The following is an 8113-nucleotide window of genomic DNA, read 5'->3' as shown; positions in this document are numbered from 1 at the left end:
TAATATTTGTGGTTTGACGACAGGAGAGGCTTTTTTCTTGCAAACCTTCCAAATAGTTTGTTGGCATGGAGGTGGCGTCTAGTTGTAGTTTTGGAGACTTGGTGACCCTAGGATGCAACCACCTCCTGCAATTGTGCAACTGTGATCCTTAAAGAAAGTTTTGCCTCTCGAACCATCTTCTTCACTGTGTGTGTGGGCAAAATACACTTGTGTCCTCTTCCAGGCAAGTTCATCACAGCTCCAGTTGTTTGAAACTTTTTAATTATTGCCCAAACAGTGGAGATGGGTATTTTCAGGTGTGAAGCCATTGTCTGATTTATGGAGGTCAACAACCTTTTGTCTCATTTTATTTGTGTATTCTCTGGTCTTCCCCATGTTGATTGATGACTAAGGGTGTTTGGCCTGCGTGTCACCTCATATTTATACCCCAGTGAAACAGGAAGTCATGGATGACCACTTAAGAGTTCCTAAAGACTCAGGTGTGCTTAAGAAAGGTAAAATATGAATGGGAATAAATTTCAGTCAGATTTTGTTCATAGGAATTTCTAGGGGTGCCAATAATTGTGACAATTGTGAAAAATGTTGATTTTTTTATAAGGATTTTTTCTTTGAATAATTTTACCTCACTGAAAGGTTAGATTTCTCTCATATTTTCAGTGTTAGATCAAGCTGATAAAGAACAAATACATATTTTCATAGCCTTTTTTGCTCCTCTTTACCAAGGGTGCCAATAATTCTGGAGGGCACTGTATATATTTAAAAAAAACTACACTGGCTAATGAAATGTGAGAAAAAAGGAAGAACAAAAATATCCAAAAATGTTCGGCCTTCGTTCAGACTTTGGATCCTGCAGTGTTGGCAACATTGTACATCCACAATTGCATAGACAAACAGTAGAGCAAGGTTTTGAAAATAATAATCCCATAAAACACAGCCATGATCGTTAGACGTTTAACTGAATTAAGTAGGGTTCCGTTACTATTGTAACTGCCAATAAAAAAAAAACAATCAGTAAAAATTAGTTTTACATCATATAAAGTGAAATACATAGCTTAAATCTCTAATCTTTATAGTGTTGTAAAAATGTATCAAATACAGCCTATTTATAGAAAAGCACGGCGCCCGCAGGCAACACTGGCTCAGTGGTGCTTTCGGTGCGTTGTGGATGAATGGAGATGCAGAATCCCGATCCATGTCTTTGAATGAAACTCCATGCCCCGTTTTCCTTTTCGCCGCCGTGGACCGTGTGTCATAGGCAAAATATGTGCACATAGAAAATATGGAGTGGGTACTCGTTTTGTTCCACGTTCCGGATCTGCTAATGGCTGTTTGTCCTGTATCCTTAGCAAGGCATGACCTGGTTCCTCTTGCACCACCACAGCTGTGCGCAAAACGCCAAGTAAATCTCCTATAATAAGCGGTATATTAGTACTGTGGGAAGTGATACAGGTGGAGATGTTATTCTACAAATTCCAGATGCTTTCGGGTTCTCGTTCAAAGGGTTATGAAATTATCGGCCGAGAGCTGGGTTAGCAGAGAGGTCTGTCGGCCTCTCTCTGGACGGATAACACTAGAGCAGTACTGGATTGATGTGATATATAAACATGCACAGTCTTAGATATTTTACGAGCCCTTCAAAAGAAACAGCCTCTGGGCATGTTTGTTTCCTAAAGAAAATTCGTATGGACGATAATTTCTGTGCAACCGTCTGTTTCTTCGTTCATTTCTATTTAAATTACCATAGACGCACATATTTAAATCTGAAATCTTAGAATCTAAAAAATCTCAATCCTAAATCTAAAATCTAAGATTTTATTGAAATTTAAATTTAGGATCTAAAAGCCCAAATCTGAATGACAGAAAGTCGGCCGGTACACCTGTGCTCTTGTTGTAACATGGCGGAGGTCCCGCTGGTCTGCCGGAGCTTCACACTTACGGGGGGTCAGCGAGGTGGGCACTCAGGGGTGACACGGGCGAGTGTCCGCGACGGGGTGAATAAGCAAGCAAGCAAGCAAGCAGGCAGGCGGAAGGAAAAGTTGCAGAAGTCTGTTCGCCCAGTCTCTCATCCTGTTTACCTTAGTTTAAAAGGTCAAGGAATGGCGCCATTACAGTCCTACACACGTAAAACCGAGCCTCGTTAATGTTTTTTTTTTTTTAATCTACATGCAGAATTGAACGTGGTTTTTGAAATATGTGGTCTTACTTAGAAACGGGGGGGATATTTGACACGGAGCTGGATGTGGCGAAGTGTGCACCGTATTTTATCTCCTTAGCAAAGGAGATGGAAGAACTTTTCAAACAAATGACTTGCATTACCCCTGTAGCGTGAACAAAGACGCTTTAGCTGTTGTAGATATTCATCTACTAACAGCAGCATTTTAACAGCATGTACTGACTAGGCAAAAAAACAAAGCCTGTGACCTTATACTCTAAGGTGAACCCTCCTCGTTTGTTTAACCTGGCATAATACAGGCCTATGGGTTAACACTTAACAAAACGCAGAGAGGAGAGGATGGTGAGAGAGTTCCCTGCGGACCCGCGCGACGGCCCAGTTTGGATGTGGTGTGGTGGCCGGGCTCGCTCGGGGAGTATCGGCAGGGCCAGCTCTGCCCACCAGGAGCAGGGCTGCCACAGCACGCAGAGAGTCCCGCCGGTGTCGCGTTTGGCCCAGCCTGCCCCCCCCCTCCTGCTTCCTCGGCTCGGCGCTCCTGCCGGCCGTTGGGGGGGGGGGCGTGCTGGAGGAAGACTGGGAAGGGACAGCGTGGAGCGGCGCTGGTGCTGCTTTCGGCAGGGAGCGGCATAAATCTTATCACAAAGAGATGGTGTCATGTCTTGGCCCTCACGCCGCAACGCTGGGAAAGATGTCAGAGTCCCCCAGTTGTTTTACATTAGTGACTCCAAATGGGGCTGCCACAGCTATTCAACAATCGCCAAACGAACAGAATTTAATGTCTGCAGTGACAGACCTGCACAGTGAAAGTATCGTTTGCATTCTCCCACACTCGAATACCCAAATAAGGGAATAATAATATCCCATGTCAAGTCTCCTTTCCACTGTGGGATTCGTGTTTAAAGTGAAGCCCCCCTCTATTTCAGCCACTAGCAACCTATACTTACTTATTTGTAACTCTTCTTAAACAGTCATGTTCATATGCTGCCAAGTCTTGGATAGGCATTGAAACGGACAATAAGTTGGAGAAAACTCACAAACAGGGAAATTTGCAAACAGGAACAAATGGTCTGTACTGCAAAACTACAGGAAGCAGTGGGACTGGCATTATAAAGGCAGGTGTTGTAAGGAGGGATATCTTCAAATGCCATTTGTGTCAATTTTTCCAGCAGACTTCCGGTGAAAACCTTTCAGAGACCTCTCTGTGTGTTGGTAGTTTGAGGAGCTTAACAGCACCCACATGCTGATATTACCCACCTGTTAGGCTGTAAACAGGCAATCCTCAGACTCTGCCTCAAACAAGTTGCATAACAGCTTCTCAGAACATTTTTACATACTGTAAGAACTGTTTCAAAACAAAAAGAGGCCATTTGCAGTGAAAAGGGTGATCTTTCAGTAGTTAATACATCCAGGGAGTTCATTGTGCAAATTCTTGAAAGTAGACAGGGTATCAGCTTGTTCCAGACTCCCACAACCCTTGGTGTAAGGAAGTGCGTCCTGTTCTCTAGTTCTGAATGCACTTTCCCATTTCCACTTGACTCTGGATTCCACTTGTGCAGTTCATTGAAGTATTGAGGCCTATTTCATACCTTAGTGATTTGGTTTCTATCTATGGGTACTGTACTCAGAATTAATTATTTTAATAATTAATTGCATGTATATAGAGATTTTCATCCCAAAGGTGCAGAAGGGAGAATTTGAATCACCTATTGAATTAAATGGGAATTCTAGGGAGGTCAGACTGTGACATCCCAAAGTGGAATTTAGTTAGGACATCAGGGTTAAAGCCACTACTCTTAGAAACAGTGCTATGGGTTTTCAATAACCAAGTAGTCAGGATCTTGGTTTAATGTCTCATTTGAAGGACAGGATCTCCCAGAGCACAGTGTCCCCAGTCACCACATAGGATCGTCTGTCTGGGGGTTCTGGTACAGAGGGAATTCTGCCAGAATTTCCAGACAAATGCTCTAATACACTTCAGTGAGGCACTGTAGTCATTCTCTTCCTACTTCTAAAGCACTTGGGTTGAAAAGTGCTGTAAAGAGCAAAGAGTTATGAATTTGTATGAATTATTTCTGTCATGCGCTCCTTCAATAGCTTTCAGAGGTACAGAAAATCTTTTCTATAACACTGTCTTTGAGGTCTGCTTGAAGCAAACACAGATGAATGTCTTTGTGTGACTTTTCCAGAGTGGCACAGTAACAAACCTGAGCCTACTGAGACCAGAAATCAATCAAGTCACATCCTGCAGACTGGTGCCTCATTTCTCAAACAAAATCAGCCGATTGAGCGTCATGTGGAGAAAAGAGAACCAGGCTGTATTATCAATAGGAGCACACTTACTGACCTTCTGTGTCTCCTGGGATAGTACAGTGAAACAGGCTTCAAAGCAGGCCTGAAGCCCTCCAACTATCCAGTTAAAGAGAAGAAAAAAACACAGAACTCATGTATAACATCACAATCAACAGGTTTACAGATTGGAAACAAAAAGTCACTTAGTCAATGCCTCATGTGTACCTGTCTGAAACCTTATCAGGGCCCCTCAGCATAGTCCAACTAATTAAATGACAACGGCCTAATGTGTTTTTGGAAACTTTTTTCCAGGAATTATGGTGTCTGCACAGGCACGAATGACTAAGGCTGTGGTAAAACCTGGAACGGCTTAAACCACATTGTAACTGGAATCTTCGCTCCGAGTGTGCGGGACACGAAGCCACACTGTGGCCTCCTTGATATCTGGGGGAACGTCTGCAGGTGATGACCGCGATCTTCCTCCCCCCCCCAGTCGCTTTTCGAGGTGCCGAATCGACCGCTCCAGCTCCATTTTGCTGTTGTCAGTTCTGTAGCTTTTCAAACACCTTTCGGCTCGGGAACATCCGCTCCTCCTGCATGCCTCTCTGTCTACAGTGTCGTTAAGCAGACAGTGATTCATCAGGTAATGAAACACAAACCACAACAAACACTGCAAACAGGAGCCTTGCTCTGGTGAGGTCATCCTGTCCTGGCTTGCTGGATTTTGCCCCATAATTGAGCTTCTATTCCAACCAACATGACAACAGAGATTTTGTTTGCCAAACCTTCACCAGAATGGTGCCTCTAGAGCAGGCTAGGTGAGTTCAGCGAGCGGGTACTGCAGGAGGTGTTACCTACAGTAAGTATTCTGTTGGGCTACAGCCTCTCATATGATAGGGTGTTCCTGATTCATATGCTCATAAAATAGCTTCAGAGTTTTCATTAATTACCTACCTCAGGCATGCCTCTCAGGTGAAATACCACTGTGGGAAAGCCTCAAGTGTCCTACTGCAAATATTGCAGTAAAGTAAGCCCATGTCCATTATGATAAGCGCTATATAAGTGTAAGCAATTATTATTATTATTATTATTTTATTATTATAGTTTGCAATGGTGTTGATCATGGCTTTCTGCACTATTTTGGAGTTTACTATGGTAGAGTTCTTTAACTGTTATCATCATCGCCCAATCCTACAGCACTTAGTGGAAGTAAATTCTGTAGGACTTTTGCAGAGTAAACTGTGGTATACCATTACTTACCAAAGGTAATTATGGTTATTAGAGAATATTACAGGGATTGTTGTAGTGGTTCTTTATCAGGGCTAGCTGTCCTGATCTGCAGAGAAAATACTTCAGCTGTGGAAGGATGACATGTTACTGCACATTTCTGCATGAAATTGCACATGAATATGCGTGTTTAATTTTGTCGACCCCCCCCCCCAGTTAGAATTTGCCTGCTATATCAGAGCCACTGCCTTCTCTGTCATCCCCATGTCACCAGTGGGTGAGCTGCTGTTTTCCAGGATGGTTCTGACATGAGGGGTGTGGGAGTCTGGAACAGGCCTGCCAGCCATGTTGCCAAAGCCGATAACCTGGCTTGTTTCAGTAAACAGCTGAATGGGATGCTGGGATCAATTAGCTACTCGCTAGCACATGGCCGAAATGGACTCCTCTGGTTTGTGCCTTCGATATGTTCTTGCGATGGGGACCAGCGACTAATAAGAAGGTTCTCCAATATGTATTGTCCCCTTTTCATAATAAAATGTTTTTTGCACTCTGTTTTTGAAAGTTAAGTGTTTAACATTACAACCATGTTGAACTTTACAAAAGCCTTTAATCTGCTGAAGAAGAATCAAGAGTATCAGGAGGATGAAAGAAGCCTAAGAAAGCTGAATGATGAAAGGACGTAAGCCCACTGTGGAATGCCTTGTTTCCTGACATCCAAAGGTGCTAAATAAATTTTGGCTACAAAGGTGCATTTTAGTGGAGACTACAGTCCACAACTGGAGACTGCATTCAGACTTTTTGAGTCCATATAATAGGATCACCTTTTTTAAAGTTTGTTGAAATGATTCCTCTTGTCAGCATTTACAGGGACCGCAAACAGTGCTAAATGTCAATGGTGAGTGGAGGCTGAGATGAAAAACAAAATGTGCAGTGGGACACAACTGCAAGCAACAAAAATGTCTGCTTCCTACTTACTCTTGCATAGTATGATAAAATACTGGCATTTAAAGTTAAACTCTTAACTCACATTTATAGGTTGTTACCACCTCTTTCATTTTAAAAAATCATTTTGAACTACAGTAAAAATCCCTTTTTTTGTCTGACCATCTACTGTATCTGTCTGTCTGGGGGGCTGGCGGTCTGCACAATCTCCAGGCAAACGTGATGTCTAAATTCTGTTGGAGATAAAAAGAGCAAGAGTTATAAGCCCTGCAGAAGTGCCCTTCATCTACACAAACAAAACTCTCATTCCCCCTGACAGCAGAGAGAGAACTGTAAATAACACCGATATCACCATCAGGTACCTCATGAGTCATATTCAGCTTTTAATTCAAAAGCTTAAGCTGTATTTAGCCTCCCATTCAAATCTGTGATTATGATAATAGAAATTGACACATAATTGTTTCCGCATTGATGCTCCTGTTTTAACTGTTTCATGCTTGTCTGATGATTGTGTGCACTGTTTCACATATATTCATCTAGATATTTGACGTGTATCCGTCAAGTACATGTGAATCGCAATAATTCTCTTCACACAGACCGTTGCAAGGGGATTTGGAGTTTTAGTTGCTGATGGACTGATTGTTCAGGTGGATGGTAATAGTGCTGGCAATCACACCTAAACTATGTATTACATTTCTCCAGTGAATATCATCTAAAAGCACAAAGTGCGTGCAACCAACCAGTTCAGGCAAACGAAATCAGGTGCCTATAGTCTGAATCAAGGCACTGAGGACTTCTCTCACTGTATTTCACAACACAGCTGGGTGAGATGCTTCCATCAATTAGCTACTAGCAACCAAATTGCTTCTTCAGAATCTTTCCTATGTTTGAGGCAGGATTCTGTTACCCATACCAAAGTCAGTTAACCTGTCATTTCTTATTATTCATTACATTGAATATTACATTGCAATACCCTTGAATTTTTTTCACACTTACAAACATATCATGTATAGCCAAATATAAAACTTTAGAAGCTTACTAGTATATATATGATTGCAAGAGCTGGCCATCTTGGTGAAGAATGGAAATGGAGTAAGCTATACGTGATTACTGAAAGGTGCTGTGTGAAATACTCTGTTGTTTGGGGCGAAGACGTAGTGCAGACATGCTCGGAGTGCCGGGAGAGCCGGCTCATTGTCAAGTGGCTGCTCCAGGGCTGATCCGGGCGAGGGCGCTGACTCAGGAGCACGCGCTCGACATCGTAGAAAACACTCGGCTCAGCAACAACCACACAGCTACTGCCACTGACCCTGCACGTGTCCAGTTTGTGCTACGCTGAAAGCTTGGAGGCTGTGCTTCACCTCTACTCATGAAGGACTGAGAATTGGCTGCTTCAATTGAGGTCAACAAACTGTACAATGACACAGTTTGGTTACATGACAATGTTACACGGACGGTTGTCAGTCATCTGGTCGAGCACAG

This window comes from Lepisosteus oculatus, chromosome 5 (genome assembly GCF_040954835.1).
Source record: "Lepisosteus oculatus isolate fLepOcu1 chromosome 5, fLepOcu1.hap2, whole genome shotgun sequence".
Lineage (NCBI taxonomy): Eukaryota > Metazoa > Chordata > Actinopteri > Semionotiformes > Lepisosteidae > Lepisosteus > Lepisosteus oculatus.
The sequence above is the reverse complement of the archived record's forward strand: the minus strand, read 5'-3'. Positions refer to the sequence as shown.